General features: G+C 47.8%; 1 long non-coding RNA gene across 2 annotated transcripts in view; it reads left to right on the plus strand.

Annotated features, from left to right (window-relative positions):
- Nucleotides 1-14200, plus strand: part of LOC130296891 (uncharacterized) — a 40654-nt gene that overhangs the window by 21135 nt on the left and 5319 nt on the right. The window contains exons 2-3 of one of the 2 annotated variants that reach the window (XR_008849331.1): nucleotides 3404-3543; nucleotides 6170-6394. This is a non-coding gene — a long non-coding RNA (uncharacterized LOC130296891). The remainder of the gene's footprint in view (nucleotides 1-3403; nucleotides 3544-6169; nucleotides 6395-14200) is intronic. The other variant, XR_008849332.1, reaches the window with a different exon arrangement.

A 14200-nucleotide genomic window follows, 5' to 3' on the forward strand; every position in this document is an offset into this window, starting at 1 on the left:
ATGATGAGCAGGGGGGTAATGATGAGCAGGGGGGATGATGAACAGGGGGGGGGGGTAATGATGAGCAGAGGGGGTAATGATGAGCAGAGGGGGTAATGATGAGCAGGGGGGATGATGAGCAGGGGGGATGATGAGCAGGGGGGATGATGAGCAGGGGGATGATGAGCAGGGGGGGATGATGAGCAGGGGGGGTGATGAGCAGGGGGGGGTAATGATGAGCAGGGGGGATGATGAGCAGGGGGTTAATGATGAGCAGGGGGTTAATGATGAGCAGGGGGGATGATGAGCAGGGGGGGTAGTGATGAGCAGGGGGAGAATGATGAGCAGGGGGTAATGATGAGCAGGGGGTTAATGATGAGCAGGGGGGGTAATGATGAGCAGAGGGGGTAATAATGAGCAGGGGGTTAATGATGAGCAGGGGGTTAATGATGAGCAGGGGGGATGATGGGCAGGGGGTTAATGATGAGCAGGGGGGATGATGAGCAGGGGGGGTAATGATGAGCAGAGGGGGTAATAATGAGCAGGGGGTTAATGATGAGCAGGGGGTTAATGATGAGCAGGGGGGATGATGAGCAGGGGGTTAATGATGAGCAGGGGGGTTAATGATGAGCAGGGGGATGATGAGCAGGGGGGGTAGTGATGAGCAGGGGGAGAATGATGAGCAGGGGGTAATGATGAGCAGGGGGTTAATGATGAGCAGGGGGGGGTAATAATGAGCAGGGGGTAATGATGAGCAGGGGGGATGATGAGCAGGGGTTAATGATGAGCAGGGGGGATGATGAGCAGGGGGGGTAGTGATGAGCAGGGGGAGAATGATGAGCAGGGGGTAATGATGAGCAGGGGGTTAATGATGAGCAGGGAGAATGATGAGCAGGGGGAGAATGATGAGCAGGGGGTAATGATGAGCAGGGGGTTAATGATGAGCAGGGGGGTAATGATGAGCAGAGGGGGTAATAATGAGCAGGGGGGATGATGAGCAGGGGGTTAATGATGAGCAGGGGGGATGATGAGCAGGGGGTTAATGATGAGCAGGGGGTAATGATGAGCAGGGGTAATGATGAGCAGGGGGTAATGATGAGCAGGGGGTAATGATGAGCAGGGGGGTTAATGATGAGCAGGGGGTAATGATGAGCAGGGGGTAATGATGAGCAGGGGGTAATGATGAGCAGGGGGTAATGATGAGCAGGGGGTTAATGATGAGCAGGGGGGGTAATGATGAGCAGAGGGGGTAATAATGAGCAGGGGGTTAATGATGAGCAGGGGGTTAATGATGAGCAGGGGGGATGATGAGCAGGGGGTTAATGATGAGCAGGGGGTTAATGATGAGCAGGGGGGATGATGAGCAGGGGGGGTAGTGATGAGCAGGGGGAGAATGATGAGCAAGGGGTAATGATGAGCAGGGGGTTAATGATGAGCAGGGGGGGTAATGATGAGCAGAGGGGGTAATAATGAGCAGGGGGTAATGATGAGTAGGGGGGATGATGAGCAGGGGGTTAATGATGAGCAGGGGGGATGATGAGCAGGGGGGGTAGTGATGAGCAGGGGGGGAGAATGATGAGCAGGGGGTAATGATGAGCAGGGGGTAATGATGAGCAGGAGGTAATGATGAGCAGGGGGATGATGAGCAGGGGGAGTAGTGATGAGCAGGGGGGGTAATAATGAGCAGGGGGGGTAATAATGAGCAGGGGGGGTAATAATGAGCAGGGGGGTAATGATGAGCAGGGGGGGAGAATGATGAGCAGGGGGGTAATGATGAGCAGGGGGTAATGATGAGCAGGGGGTAATGATGAGCAGGAGGTAATGATGAGCAGGGGGATGATGAGCAGGGGGATGATGAGCAGGGGGAGTAGTGATGAGCAGGGGGGGTAATAATGAGCAGGGGGGGTAATAATGAGCAGGGGGGGGTAATAATGAGCAGGGGGGGGTAATGATGAGTAGGGGGGGGTAATGATGAGTAGGGGGGGATGATGAGCAGGGGGGGGAGAAGGATGAGCAGGGGAAAACATGGGAAAGGAGACGGGGGGTTAAATATGGCACAGAGGCTGATAAAAGGGGGAGGAAGGAGGGGGGAAAGCTGAGGATCAAGGGGAATCAAAGTTGGGGGGATGATGAGGCATATAGTTCAGAGCTATAGTCATTTATTTTACATTTTTTTTTTCCCCCTCAAATTTTCCTGTGAAAATGAGGGTACGTGTTATATGCCAGTGCGTGTTATACGCAGAAAAATACTGTCATTCCCCCCCCCCCCTCACATTCAGCAGGACATCCCTGTGTCTGTGACCCCGCAATAACTTTAAGAACGCAGGGAGGTAGCGCTCGCAGGGACATCACTGACGTCCCGTGCGTGCGCCCATAGGAGCAGAGTAACGAGAATGCACGCATGGTAAGTTACCTACACGTCATCTTCAGTGCTCCGACCACCGCTCCTCCGGTCCCGGGACCTGCTGCTATGGCCCCTAGGCCATTGCAGTAGATCATGACCCCGGACCAGAGGAGCGGTGGTCTGAGCACTGAAGTGGGGCAGTACACAGACATACAGTCTCCAGCCATACACTGTATATGACTGGAGGCTGTATGTCTGTGGGGGACACTGCCAACGTAATGTGGGGGGACTGCAACCTAATGCGGGGGAACTGCAACCCACTGTGGGGGAGCTACAACCTAATGTGGGGGAACTGGGGGTGGGGTTGGTGAAGAAAAGCGTACTGGAGAAGGACCAGGAGGGCATGGGGGGCTGAAGTGAGGTTGTTTGGAGGGGGGGTGAGGTAAGGTAAGTGTGGGTTTGGTAAAGGGGGCAGAGGAGTGTGAAGGGGACTGAGGGGGTGTAGGGGGTGCAGAAAAGTGGAATAGTGGAGAAGGACCAGGAGTGTTGAAGGGGGGGACTTAAAGGGGTACTCCACCCCTAGACATCTTATCCCTTATCCTTTGGATAGGGGATAAGATGTCTAGGGGTGGAGTACCCCTTTAAGGACCAGGGGAGGACTAAGGCTAAGTTTCCAGAGAAGGCAAAAGCACAAGAAAAAAATGCCAAAAAATTACCATAACACAGGAAAAAGCAGTAGCGGTTTTTCTGTGTTTTTGCAGGTAAAAAAAGGGGGAAACCTAGCCTTAGGGGTCTCTGGGAGCAGGAGTCTGGAGGAGGGCTTAGGGGTCTGGGCGGGCAGAGGGGTCTGGGGGGATTAGGGCTCGTCCACACTACGAACTTCCGCCAGCAGAATTTCGCTTGTTTTCAATGGGATGCTGCTGCTCTCTGCACCACACTATGGAAGACACAGTGTGTGGTAGTATTTTTAGAGGGCATGATGTTTGGCAGTATAATATACAGGGTACACAGGGTTTGGCAGTATTATATTTAGGAAGCACAGTCTCTTGTAGGGTTATAATGATTGTTGTCTTTATACAGAGGATGAGGAGCGGCTGGCAAAGTGGGGAACCAATGATGTCCAGGTGCCAAACTTTACAGAGGAAGATGGAGCTGGAAGAAGACCTGGCGTCTGGACCAGATGAAGAAGAAAAGGAAAGACAACAGAGAAGACGTCTCCTGTGAGTCATTTTATGTTTATGTATTCTCCTGACTGTCCCATTAGATCTCTCGTCTGTACCCCAATTTGAGGCTCCAGCTGTTATAAAACTACAACTCATATAACGCCTGAAGCTCTCCAGACATAATGGGTTTTGTAGCTTTGCAACAGCTGGAAAGAGTGACTTGAACTGAAGTGATTTTAGACCATGCAGCACATTTTATTTTAACGGGGGCCTGACTCCTGTGACACCCACCAAAAAAAAAAAAGGGGACATAGTCTAATATACCCAGGCCTATTTTTGGTCTGTCTATTCCTTACTTGACAGGCCCGCCACAGGTCTCAGTGGAAGGGAAGGAGGACTATCGGGGCGGGGGGGGGGGGGATGGGGCATCATAATGAAGTGCTCCGTCTTCCAGGCAGTCTTAATCTGGCCCTGTGCCACACACTGTACCCTGAATATAATCCTGCCACATACTGTACCCTCTGAATATAATACTGCCACAAACTGTACCCTGAATATAATACTGCCACACACTGTACCCTGAATATAGTACTGCCACACACTGTACCCCTGAATATAATGCTGCCCACACTGTATCTACTGAATATAATCCTTCCACACACTGTACCCTGAATATAATACTGCCACACATGCATACACATCATATATACATATACACCCCCTCTTATCCTCTGTGTCCTCATCACCCCCATAACCCCCCGCCAAACCTCTCCTCATCACTACTATAACCCCCCCGCACCTCCTCTCCTCATCACTACTATAGCCTCCCCGCACCTCTCCTCATCACCCCCATAACCCCCCCTGCACCTCTCCTCATCACCCCCATAACTCCCCCTGCACCTCTCATCACCTCCATAACCCCCCCTGCACCTCTCCTCATCCCTCCTTAACCCCCCCCCCCCCCGGCACCTCTCCTCATCCCTCCATAACCCCCCCCCCCCCCGGCACCTCTCCTCATCACCCCCATAACACCCCCCCCTGCACCTCTCATCATCTCCATAACCACCCGCACCTCTCATCACCATTGTAGTCTCCTAACCACCAAACAACCTCCCGCACAAGTTCACCTACCCTGCCGGGGATCGGTGAAACAGCGTGAGGCAGCTGCTGCTCCTGTCACTGCACAGGGAGGATCGTCTCTGCCTCTGCTGGAAATCGCGCTGGGATGTAGGCAGGGACAGGCCAGGTGATTGGAGTAGACGTGCGTGCCTGCACGGGGCACGTCTACTCCCATCAGCCCCTGGCCTGTCTGGCCCTGCCGTGATTCTTAAGGGGCCCGTGCCCTAGAAAGAGGTAAGTTAAAAGAAATGTGCTGGCAGCGACGGGCCCAGGCCATCGGGCAGTGCCTGGCCTGCTGCAGTAGCATGTGGGAGAGTGGCAGGGGGGCATTTACAGTCACTCACTGACAAGCCAAAAAAAAAGGGGACGTCCGGGCCACCAGAAGATCCGGGCCCCATACAGGTGTATGGGTAGTACCCCCCTGATGGCGGCCCTGTCTGTACTGCCCCAATATATTTATACATAGTTATTAAGTCATCCCTAAGCTGCCTTTTACTAAACTAAATAACCCTAATTTTAATAACCTTTCTGGGCACTGTAGTCCTCCCATTCCCCGTATTACTCTGGTTGCCTGTCTTTGAACCCTCTCCAGCTCCACTATATGCCCCTTGTACACCACATGATTTTATTTGCCTTGGCTGCAGCTGCCTGACACTGCTCGCTGCAGCTACATTTATTGTTGATATATTGTAAATATATTACAGTGGGGATTAAAAGTCTGGGCACACCAGGTAAAAAATTGTATTAATGTGCATAAAGAAGCCAAGGACTGCACAATCCCTCCAGAAAGATCTGGCAGACACTGAAGTTGTGGTACACTATTCCACTATAAAGAGATACTTGTACAAATATGGTCTTAATGGAAGAGTCATCATAAGAAAACCTCTTCTATGTCCTCACCACAAAAATCAGCGTTTGAACTTTGCAAATGAACATATAGACAAGCCTGATGCATTTTGGAAACAAGTTCTGTGGACCAATGAGGTTAAAATTAAACTTTTTGGCCGGAATGAGCAAAGGTACGTTTGGAGAAGAAGGGGAACAGAATTTAATGAAAAGAACCTCTGTCCAACTGTTAAGCATGGGGGTGGATCAATCATGCTTTGGGGTTGACCCCTGTAGTCCCCACTAGTAACAGTCACCCAATCAGAATAAGCACCATTTTTAACCACCCTCTGTTTCCTATCACTGAGCCAGTTACTTACCCACTTACACACATTCTCCCCCAGCCCAAATCTTTTCATTTCTTGTACCAATCTTTTATGTGGCACCGTATCAAATGCTTTGGAAAAATCCAGATATACGACATCCAGCGATTGCCCCTGGTCCAGTCTGGAGCTCACCTCCTCATAAAAGCTGATCAGGTTAGTTTAACAGGACCGATCCCTCATAAAGCCATGCTGATACGGAGTCATACATTTATTTTTATCAAGATATTCCAAAATAGCATCTCTTAGAAAACCCTCAAATAATATTCAAAAGGGGGGCAAAAAGTGACCCTTAGAATTATAGGCCTGTTTGTTTAGCTATGACAAAAAATATTCATAGCATTCTCCTTCTACAGAAAGGACTTCACCATCAACATCTGAACAGACTCCACTTGACTGCCTGGAGACAGAGATTCTGAGTGGAGGAGAAATTGCTGAAGAGGTCATTGGTAATCCTTAGGACAGAGGATACATTTTTCTATCCCGGGGTACTCCTTTAAGTAAAGCAATAAAAATCTACTCATCCAGGATTGAATCTCAAGAGTTTGTTTCTGCAGATTCAGGAGCAAAGAACTTCTGGTGTAAGTTTTTTTTACATTTTTTTAACTTGCTTTAAGTTGGAAAAATCCCCCTTTAAAGTGTGTAAAAAATGCTTCCCCGGCAGCTATTGCCTGTGTGTCTCTGCAGAGACAAAATACAGGACATGTAGGCAGAACAAGGAGGGCTCTGTGCAGGCTCCTGGCTTGTCAATCATCCTGCTGTGTGAGCCAGGTAGGTGTCATAGAGCCCAGTGTACAGAGCCCTGCTTGTCCTCGGTGCACAGGGCCCTGCTTGTCCTCGGTGCACAGGGCCCTGCTTGTCCTCGGTGCACAGGGCCCTGCTTGTCCTCGGTGTACAGAGCCCCGCTTGTCCTCTGTGTACAGAGCCCCGCTTGTCCTCACTGCACAGATCCCCGCTTGTCCTCAGTGTACAGAGCCCAGCTTGTCCTCAGTGTACAGAGCCCAGCTTGTCCTCAGTGTACAGAGCCCTGCTTGTCTTCAGTGTACAGAATCCTGCTTGTCCTCAGTGTACAGAGCCCTGCTTGTCCTCAGTGTACAGAGCCCCGCTTGTCCTCAGTGTACAGAGCCCCGCTTGTCCTCAGTGTACAGAGCCCCGCTTGTCCTCAGTGTACAGAGCCCTGCTTGTCCTCAGTGTACAGAATCCTGCTTGTCCTCAGTGTACAGAGCCCAGCTTGTCCTCAGTGTACAGAGCCCTGCTTGTCCTCAGTGTACAGAATCCTGCTTGTCCTCAGTGTACAGGGCCCCGCTTGTCCTCGGTGTACAGAGCCCTGCTTGTCCTCGGTGTACAGAGCCCTGCTTGTCCTCGGTGCACAGGGCCCTGCTTGTCCTCGGTGCACAGAGCCCCGCTTGTCCTCAGTGTACAGAGCCCAGCTTGTCCTCAGTGTACAGAGCCCTGCTTGTCCTCAGTGCACAGAGCCCTGCTTGTCCCACACACTGTATTTTGTCTTTGCACAGAGACACACAGGCAATAGCTGCAGCAATAATACAGCAGCTTTATTTATTATATTATAAATATACATATAATGGTATTTTCTACTTCATATATAAAGTTTTTGCAAATGACAGGTACACAATTTTTCTTGGAGTCTGAAGGCAGCACAAGTAACCAACCCAATAAAAGTTTGCATTAATTGGTCCTTTTTATTACACATGACACAGGGTCTGTGGCCATGTGACTATTTATGCTGCTGATTGACTGACTATTGTTTAATTAATCTCATTTGCTTGGTGGGCATCCTAGGCTAGGGGCATAAAGAACAAAATATCCTATCTGTGATGCCTTCAAATGAAGAAAAAAAAATACAAGACAAATTTTCACTGTTTTACTTGTATGTTCAATTGTCGTAGAGGTGGACTGCCTCCTTCCTGATTGATGTACAGGGTTTAGCGTCCATCAATCATACAGGAACTGCTGCAGCTCAATCCAGCCTCTACAATTATTGGGCCCAGAAGAATAACATCATTTCATAACTTTGCAAAAAGCTATTAGTTTCAGTTTTATCTCCCTACCTGCCAGGTCTGCAAGGGTAGGGTCACACGTAACAGATCCGCCGCGTATTTTACGCTGCAGATCCGCCGGTGACCTGACCCATTTTGTGCCTCCAGCTGTTGCCATCCCCGTTCCCCCGCCTCTGGTCTGCTCGCAGAGGCAATCTGCCACTACAAGCAGCCACACAGAGGGCCTGCGAGTGCAGCTGCGATGTCCGAGTACACTGCATATGGCCTCAACTCAGACATCATAGAGCAGCCACGATGTCAGAGTACACTTACTGACTCACAGACCCCCTGTGTGGCTGCTTGTAGCGGCAGATTGCCCAAAATGGGTCGGGTCACTGGCGGATCCACTACCCTAAAGAGGATATAGAGCGAACAGATTCCCTTTAAAGGAATCAGTGTCACCTGCAGAGAACAGCAGCGGTGACATCACTAAGCTCCGCCCATGCTCCAAGTCGGGCCTGGAGCTGAAGATACCGAAGAGGATTGCTGGAGAACAACAGAATGGGACAAGGTAAGTACTGTTGTCATCAGTGTCACCTGCAATACCTGTCGGCACAGACAGGTAGTGCAGGTGACACTGATGACAACAGTACTTACCTTGACCCATTCTGTTGTTCTCCAGCAATCCTCTTCGGTATCTTCAGCTCCAGGCCCGACTTGGAGCATGGGCGGAGCTTAGTGATGTCATCGCTGCTGTTCTCTGCTGGGCCGGAGCTGAAGATACCGAAGAGGATTGCCGGAGAATGAAAGCACGGAACAGGACAAGGTAAGTATTCTTGTCTTCAGTGTCACCTGCACTACTTGTCTGTACTGACATGTTAGTGCAGGTGACACTGATGACAGATTTCCTTTAAAGGGGTACTCCGGCGCTAAGACCTCTTATCCCTTATCCAAAGGATAGGGGATAAGATGCCTGATTGTGGGTGTACTACCGCTGGGGACCCCTATTACCATCAGCCCCCGGAGCATGTTCGCTCCGGGGCTGATGACTGGCGATCACGGGGCCGGAGAATTGTGACGACACAGCTCCGCCTCCGTGTGAAGTCATGCTCGGCTGTCACGCCCCCTCCCATAGGCTTGCATTGAGGGGGCGGAGGGTGTCGTCACACAAGGGCTGAGCCGTGACGGCACAATACTCCGGCCCCGTGATCGCCAGTCACCGGAGTCCCCAGCGGCGGGACCACCGCGATCAGGCATCTTATCCCCTATCCTTTGGATAGGGGATAAGAGGTCTTCGTGCCGGAGTACCCCTTTAAACATTTGTGTTTTCCATAATCAGCACTTATGAGACATTAGTACTTTTGATCCAGATAACTGTTGACATGTTACATTAGACCCTCACCAATTTTAAAATGAAGCTGCCCCCAGTTTCAGAGGAGGGGGCCAAACACGCACGGTCACTCCCCTTCAATATTAATTATTAGATTTACAAACAGTACAAAAAAAAAAAAAAAGGAGGCTAACAGTCTTGTACGAAACCTGGAAATAACCTCCACGAATTTTATATTAACTTAGAATTATTTTCAGTTAAAAAAAAAATAGTTTTTTATTTTTTATTTTTAAGAAAACAAAAACACACCTGCACAGAACAAAAATTATTCAAAATAATTATAAAGCCATCACAGTGTGTTTAGGTAAAAAACAATTCAAAAACGTAACTAAGCAAAAGAGGGGACAAACAGAATGGACGACACGGTGATTTCTGATACACTTCAGGTGGGGCACTTGGCTTGCAAGACTCTAGCAAGGAAGCAGTTAACACTCAAGGTTACATAGCTACTTTAGCCTAGGTGGACCAACACCAAAACATAGTTATTTAACCATTTCTTTACATCAAAGCAGGAGCTAAATTGCTGCAAAGGAATAACTAGTGCTGCCAGGAGCTACTATACAAGGTATATAGCTGCACCCTTGGTCAGCCATATTTGAACCTGGACTTTTATATAAGGGTATTGCATATACAGTAATGGTCTAATACAGTGGTCTCAAACTGTGGCCCTCCAGATGTTGCAAAACTTCAACTCCCAGCATGCCTGGACAGCCGTTGGCTGTCCAGGCATGCTGGGGGTTGAAGTTTTGCAACATCGGGAGGGCCACAGTTTGAGACCACTGGTCTAATATAAAAAGTAATAATAAAAAAATAATAAAAAGTTTTCCACTGGAGTACCCCTTTAATGGAATGACTGCCATCAGAACAGGGTAGAGTTAAAGGGGTTATCCAGGAAAAAACTTTTTTTTATATATCAACTAGCTCCAGACAGATTTCTAAATTACTTCTATTAAAAAAATCTTCATCCTTTCAGTACTTATGAGCTGCTGAAGTTGAGTTGTTCTTTTCTAAGTGCTCTCTGATGACACGTGTCTCGGGAACCACCCAGTTTAGAAGCAAATCCCCATAGCAAACCTCTTCTACTCTGTGCAGTTCCCGAGACAAGCAGAGATGTCAGCAGAGAGCACTGTTGCCAGACAGAAAACAACAACTCAACTTCAGCAGCTGATTATTATTGAAAGGATTAAAATACAATTTTCAAGTAACTGCTGCCATAGCAACCAATAAGATAACTTTTTTTGTATTCCACAAATGTGGAATCAGATTGGTTGCCAGGGGCAACTCAGACATTCTTAAAATTGATTTTAACATGAGGCAACCTGTGTTTTATCATTTACAGTCTGTGAAGATTTAAAGGGGTACTCTGCTGTTCAGCATTTGGAACAAACTGTTCCGAATGCTGGAGCCAGCACCGGGAGCTCGTGATGTCATAACCCTGCCTCCTCAATGCAAGTCTATGGGAGGGGGCGTGACGGCTGTCACGCCCCCTCCCATAGACTTGCATTGAGGGGGCAGGGCGTGACATCTGAGCAGCAGAGTATCCCTTTAACATGCACCTCTGGTCTACGTATAGCAGACATGTTTATAACAGACAGCATGCAAAATATACAGGACGGCCAAGAGTCCCGTTTACTAAGGCAACCATGAGGATGGAAGCCTTTCCTGCAATGCTTCCATTATTGCAGAAGAGATGTCCGGCATCATACACTGACCGTACACAGTCAGATGTAATTACTGATAGAGATGTGACGCCACATATATCCGGAGGTACAGGGACACCCTGCCCAACCGATACAGCAGCCATGGTCTGTGTGCATTTCCCAGAACCCCAAGGTCTCTCTAACCAGCTAATTGTGAACCAATACTTTACCAATACGGCTCTTACAAAACACTGATGAGTTCAATCAAGCAGGGTGGTTTTGTCCCTCAAGGATGCACTTCATTTTTGATTTTATAAAAAAAAATAATAATAATAATGAAATACTGATATGGTAATTATCGCTGGAGACACGGGTATGACACTGCACTGTAAGGTGGTGAAAAAACGGGAATTTTGCATAAAAGAAATGGATTAGTTAAAATAAACTGAATAAAGGCAAGAAAAAGGTGACCTTCATGCAGGAGCTCAGAGGAATCTCATGGAAGCGAAATAAAGCTCAGGTTTTATTGGGATAAAACAGCAATAACGCGTTTCGGGGTATACAAACCCCTTCTTCAGATTCTGTCAATCTGAAGAAGGGGTTTGTATACCCCAAAACGCGTTATTGCTGTTTTATCCCAATAAACCTGAACTTTAATTCACTTCCATGATCCGGTTGTGAGATTCCTCTGAGCTCCTGCATGAAGGTCACCTTTTTCTTACCTTATCCAGTCTGACTAAAGGAGTTCCACTCCGATGCATCCTGAGAACTGCGGGCCTGCACGGGATCCTTGATTGTACCTCTTAGGTAATATGAATATTTAATATACGCTCCAGGTGAGAGGCCATTTTGTAGACCCTCCACACCCCCACCTCATGTGGGTAGACCTTTGTTGTCTCCTAGCGTAATGCACAAGGCGACTTTTCTGGGCCATCTTTTTTCTACTTCTACACTAGCTAAAATGAACACTCCACGATCCAGGAACAAAGTTGTCCCAGGAATGAATAGTGCACACCATGCATGCCCGTCACTCCATTTATCATCTATGGTATGGAACACCTGATCACTGTCGAGTTCGGGGGGGAACGTATAGTAAACATATGGGCACAGTGTGGGAAATTCATTCCTGGGCCAACTTTGTCCCTATTTTAGGATCTGTAAGGGGTAGGAGTGACAGCAGCCACAAATCCACCCATCAGCTTGTTATTGCTGTGGCATAGGGGGATAATTTTTTCAGAGTGGAAGAGCCCTTTAAAAAGATTTTATATGCAGACTAGCTGAGTACCCGGCGTTGCCCGGTTTTTCCTTCCTCATCCTTGTTGGGTGGGAAAATCAACAAAAGAGGAAGCTTTTGACTCCTGTCCCATCCTCCTATCTCGACCTCCTATCCCTTCCTCCTATCTCCAACCCCTATGCTGTCATCCTATCTCAACCCCCTATCTCGACCTCCCATCCCGTCCTCATATCCCGACCCGTAATATGTGTACCAGGTATTGAAATCTCTCCAGTCGTACGGAAGTTATGTGGGAACATACATTTCCCATTGATTTGCATGGGACTTTAAACAAAAACCCCGACCCTCACAAATGTGGGTAGTTAAGGGTTAAATTAACTATCCTATATTTTAAGTGGACATATAAGGAACATGTGACCAAGTATTATGGAAATATCTCCAGCCGTTTGGAAGTTATGCAGTAACATATTTTCCATTGACTTGCATGGGACTTTAACCCCTTAACGACGCAGGACATATATTTACGTCCTGCGCCGGCTGCCGCGATATGAAGCGCATCATATCGCGTCGGTCCCGGCGCTCATCAACGGCCGGGACCCGCGGCTAATACCACACATCGCCGATCGTGGCGATGTGCGGTATTAACCCTTTAGAAGCGGCGGTCAAAGCTGACCGCCGCTGTGAAAGTGACCCGGCTGCTCAGTCGGGCTGTTCGGGACCGCCGCGGTGAAATCGCGGCGTCCCGAACAGCTTGCAGGACACCGGGAGGGCCCCTACCTGCCTCCTCGGTGTCCGAACGACGAATGACTGCTCCGTGCATTAGATCCAGACAGGAGCAGTCAATCGCCGATAATTCTGATCACAGGCGTGTTAATACACGCCAGTGATCAGCATAGGAGATCAGTGTGTGCAGTGTTATAGGTCCCTATGGGACCTATAACACTGCAAAAAAAAAATAAATAAAAAAAAAAAAAAAAAGGGTTAATAAAGGTCATTTAACCCCTTCCCTAATAAGTTTGAATCACCCCCCTTTTCCCATAAAAAAAAACAGTGTAAAAAAATAAATAAAATAAACATATGTGGTATCGCCGCGTGCGTAAATGTCCGAACTATAAAAATATATCATTAATGAAACCGCAAGGTCAATGGCGTACGCGCAAAATTATTCCAAAGTCCTAAAAAGCGTATTTTGGTCACTTTTTATACCATTAAAAAAAATGAATAAAAAGTGATCAAAAAGTCCGATCAAAACAAAAATCATACCGATAAAAACTTCAGATCACGGCGCAAAAAATGAGTCCTCATACCGCCCTGTACGTGGAAAAATAAAGTTATAGGGGTCAGAAGATGACATTTTTAAACGTATACATTTTCCTGCATGTAGTTCTGATTTTTTCCAGAAGTGCGACAAAATCAAACCTATATAAAGTAGGGTACCATTTTAACCGTATGGACCTACAGAATAATGATAAGGTGTAATTTTTACCGAAATATGCACTGCGTAGAAACGGAAGCCCCCAAAAGTTACAAAATGGCGTTTTTTTTTTCGATTTTGTCGCACAATTATTATTTTTTTTCCGTTTCGCCATGACTTTTGGGGTAAAATGACTAATGTCACTGCAAAGTAGAATTGGTGACGCAAAAAATAAGCTGTAATATGGATTTTTAGGTGGAAAATTGAAAGGGTTATGATTTTTAAAAGGTAAGGAGGAAAAAACTAAAGTGCAAAAACGGAAAAACCCTGAGTCCTTAAGGGGTTAAACAAAAACCCCGCCCCTGGCAAATGGGGGTGAGTAAGGGTTAAATCACCTATCCTATGTTTGTTGCTGACATATAAGTAACATTTAAATATCTTTAGCCGTCTGGAAGTTTTTGTGGAACATACACACACGTTGAGATAGGAGATAGAGATATATTGGAGAAGATATTACCGTAATAATTAGAGTTGAGCGAACTTACAGTAAAATGGCTCGTAGTGAAACGCGCAGCTCTGTTGTTTATTCCAAGAACTTTTACACAGCGTAGAGCAGTGGTCTCCAATCAGTTGACCTCCAGCTGTTGCAAAACTACAACTCCCAGCATGCCCGGACAGCCAACGGCTGTCCGGGCATGCTGGGAGTTGTAGT

The sequence above is a fragment of the Hyla sarda genome, chromosome 12 (assembly GCF_029499605.1).
Source record: "Hyla sarda isolate aHylSar1 chromosome 12, aHylSar1.hap1, whole genome shotgun sequence".
Lineage (NCBI taxonomy): Eukaryota > Metazoa > Chordata > Amphibia > Anura > Hylidae > Hyla > Hyla sarda.